Source organism: Bufo bufo, chromosome 3, assembly GCF_905171765.1.
Source record: "Bufo bufo chromosome 3, aBufBuf1.1, whole genome shotgun sequence".
Taxonomy (NCBI): domain Eukaryota; kingdom Metazoa; phylum Chordata; class Amphibia; order Anura; family Bufonidae; genus Bufo; species Bufo bufo.
Window position 1 is genome coordinate 706236655 of NC_053391.1, and position 4387 is coordinate 706241041.

Here is a 4387-nt window from a genome sequence, read left to right on the forward strand (position 1 = left end):
CCATATACGAAGTCTGATAGAGAGAAGCTAGCCTCCATATACCCAGTCTGATAGAGAGAGGAACTAGCCTCCATATACCCAGTGTGATAGAGAGAAGCTAGCCTCCATATACCCAGTCTGATAGAGAGAAGCTAGCCTCCATATACCCAGTCTGATAGAGAGAGGAACTAGCCTCCATATACCCAGTCTGATAGAGAGAGGAGCTAGTCTCCATATACACAGTCTGATAGAGTGAGAAGCTAGCCTCCATATACCCAGTCTGATAGAGAGAAGCTAGCCTCCATATACCCAGTCTAATAGAGAGAGAAGCTAGCCTCCATATACCCAGTCTGATAGAGAGAAGCTAGCCTCCATATACCCAGTCTGATAGAGAGAGGAACTAGCCTCCATATACACAGTCTGATAGAGAGAGGAACTAGCCTCCATATACACAGTCTGATAGAGAGAAGCTAGCCTCCATATACACAGTCTGATAGAGAGAGGAACTAGCCTCCATATACACAGTCTGATAGAGAGAAGCTAGCCTCCATATACCCAGTCTGATAGAGAGTGAAGCTAGCCTCCATATACCCAGTCTGATAGAGAGAGAAGCTAGTCTCCATATACCCAGTCTGATAGAGAGAGGAACTAGCCTCCATATACCCAGTCTGATAGAGAGAGAAGCTAGCCTCCATATACCCAGTCTGATAGAGAGAAGCTAGCCTCCATATACCCAGTCTGATAGAGAGAGGAACTAGCCTCCATATACCCAGTCTGATAGAGAGAGGAGCTAGTCTCCATATACACAGTCTGATAGAGTGAGAAGCTAGCCTCCATATACCCAGTCTGATAGAGAGAAGCTAGCCTCCATATACCCAGTCTGATAGAGAGAGGAACTAGCCTCCATATACCCAGTCTGATAGAGAGAGAAGCTAGCCTCCATATACCCAGTCTGATAGAGAGAAGCTAGCCTCCATATACCCAGTCTGATAGAGAGAGAAGCTAGCCTCCATATACCAAGTCTGATAGAGAGAGGAACTAGCCTCCATATACCCAGTCTGATAGAGAGAGGAGCTAGTCTCCATATACACAGTCTGATAGAGTGAGAAGCTAGCCTCCATATACCCAGTCTGATAGAGAGAAGCTAGCCTCCATATACCCAGTCTGATAGAGAGAGAAGCTAGCCTCCATATACCCAGTCTGATAGAGAGAAGCTAGCCTCCATATACCCAGTCTGATAGAGAGAAGCTAGCCTCCATATACCCAGTCTGATAGAGAGAGGAACTAGCCTCCATATACACAGTCTGATAGAGAGAAGCTAGCCTCCATATACCCAGTCTGATAGAGAGAGAAGCTAGCCTCCATATACCCAGTCTGATAGAGAGAGAAGCTAGTCTCCATATACCCAGTCTGATAGAGAGAAGCTAGCCTCCATATACCCAGTCTGATAGAGAGAAGCTAGCCTCCATATACCCAGTCTGATAGAGAGAAGCTAGCCTCCATATACCCAGTCTGATAGAGAGAGGAACTAGCCTCCATATACCCAGTCTGATAGAGAGAAGCTAGTCTCCATATACCCAGTCTGATAGAGAGAGAAGCTAGCTTCCATATACCCAGTCTGATAGAGAGAAGCTAGCCTCCATATACCCAGTCTGATAGAGAGAGGTACTAGCCTCCATATACACAGTCTGATAGAGAGAGAAGGTAGCCTCCATATACCCAGTCTGATAGAGAGAAGCTAGCCTCCATATACCCAGTCTGATAGAGAGAAGCTAGCCTCCATATACCCAGTCTGATAGAGAGAAGCTAGCCTCCATATACCCAGTCTGATAGAGAGAGAAGCTAGCCTCCATATACCAAGTCTGATAGAGAGAGGAACTAGCCTCCATATACCCAGTCTGATAGAGAGAGGAGCTAGTCTCCATATACACAGTCTGATAGAGTGAGAAGCTAGCCTTCATATACCCAGTCTGATAGAGAGAAGCTAGCCTCCATATACCCAGTCTGATAGAGAGAGAAGCTAGCCTCCATATACCCAGTCTGATAGAGAGAAGCTAGCCTCCATATACCCAGTCTGATAGAGAGAAGCTAGCCTCCATATACCCAGTCTGATAGAGAGAGGAACTAGCCTCCATATACACAGTCTGATAGAGAGAAGCTAGCCTCCATATACCCAGTCTGATAGAGAGAGAAGCTAGCCTCCATATACCCAGTCTGATAGAGAGAGACGCTAGTCTCCATATACCCAGTCTGATAGAGAGAAGCTAGCCTCCATATACCCAGTCTGATATAGAGAAGCTAGCCTCCATATACCCAGTCTGATAGAGAGAAGCTAGCCTCCATATACCCAGTCTGATAGAGAGAGGAACTAGCCTCCATATACCCAGTCTGATAGAGAGAAGCTAGTCTCCATATACCCAGTCTGATAGAGAGAGAAGCTAGCCTCCATATACCCAGTCTGATAGAGAGAAGCTAGCCTCCATATACCCAGTCTGATAGAGAGAGGTACTAGCCTCCATATACACAGTCTGATAGAGAGAGAAGCTAGCCTCCATATACCCAGTCTGATAGAGAGAAGCTAGCCTCCATATACCCAGTCTGATAGAGAGAAGCTAGCCTCCATATACCCAGTCTGATAGAGAGAAGCTAGCCTCCATATACCCAGTCTGATAGAGAGAGGAACTAGCCTCCATATACACAGTCTGATAGAGAGAAGCTAGCCTCCATATACCCAGTCTGATAGAGAGAGAAGCTAGCCTCTATATACCTAGTCTGATAGAGAGAGAAGCTAGCCTCCATATACCCAGTCTGATAGAGAGAAGCTAGCCTCCATATACTCAGTCTGATAGAGAGAAGCTAGCCTCCATATACCCAGTCTGATAGAGAGAGGAACTAGCCTCCATATACACAGTCTGATAGAGAGAAGCTAGCCTCCATATACCCAGTCTGATAGAGAGAGAAGCTAGCCTCCATATACCCAGTCTGATAGAGAGAGAAGCTAGTCTCAATATACCCAGTCTGATAGAGAGAGGAACTAGCCTCCATATACCCAGTCTGATAGAGAGAAGCTAGCCTCCATATAAACAGTCTGATAGAGAGAAGCTAGCCTCCATATACTTAGTCTGATAGAGAGAGAAGCTAGCCTCCATATACCGAGTCTGATAGAGAGAGAAGCTAGCCTCCAGATTTCCAGACTGATAGAGAGAGAAGCTAGCCTCCATATACCCAGTCTGATAGAGAGAGAAGCTAGCTTCCATATACCCAGTCTGATAGAGAGAGAAGCTAGCCTCCATATACCCAGTCTGATAGGGAGAGAAGCTAGCTTCCATATACCCAGTCTGATAGAGAGAGGAACTAGCCTCCATATACCTAGTCTGATAGAGAGAAGCTAGCCTCCATATACCCAGTCTTATAGAGAGAGAAGCTAGCCTCCATATACCCAGTCTGATAGGGAGAGAAGCTAGCTTCCATATACCCAGTCTGATAGAGAGAGGAACTAGCCTCCATATACCTAGTCTGATAGAGAGAAGCTAGCCTCCATATACCAAGTCTTATAGAGAGAGAAGCTAGCCTCCATATACCCAGTCTGATAGAGAGAGAAGCTAGCCTCCATATACCCAGTCTGATAGAGAGAGGAACTAGCCTCCGTATACCCAGTCTGATAGAGAGAGGAACTAGCCTCCATATACCCAGTCTGATAGAGAGAAGCTAGCCTCCATATACCCAGTCTGATAGAGAGAAGCTAGCCTCCATATACCCAGTCTGATAGAGAGAGAAGCTAGCCTCCATATACCCATTCTGATAGAGAGAGGTAATAGCCTCCATATACCCAGTCTGATAGAGAGAAGCTAGCCTCCATATAACCAGTCTGATAGAGAGAAGCTAGCCTCCATATACTTAGTCTGATAGAGAGAGAAGCTAGCCTCCATATACCGAGTCTGATAGAGAGAGAAGCTATCCTCCAGATTTCCAGACTGATAGAGAGAGAAGCTAGCCTCCATATACCCAGTCTGATAGAGAGAGAAGCTAGCTTCCATATACCCAGTCTGATAGAGAGAGAAGCTAGCCTCCATATACCCAGTCTGATAGAGAGAGAAGCTAGCTTCCATATACCCAGTCTGATAGAGAGAGGAACTAGCCTCCATATACCTAGTCTGATAGAGAGAAGCTAGCCTCCATATACCCAGTCTGATAGAGAGAAGCTAGCCTCCATATACCAAGTCTTATAGAGAGAGAAGCTAGCCTCCATATACCCAGTCTGATAGAGAGAGAAGCTAGCCTCCATATACCCAGTCTGATAGAGAGAAGCTAGCCTCCATATACCCAGTCTGATAGAGAGAAGCTAGCCTCCATATACCAAGTCTTATAGAGAGAGAAGCTAGCCTCCATATACCCAGTCTGATAGAGA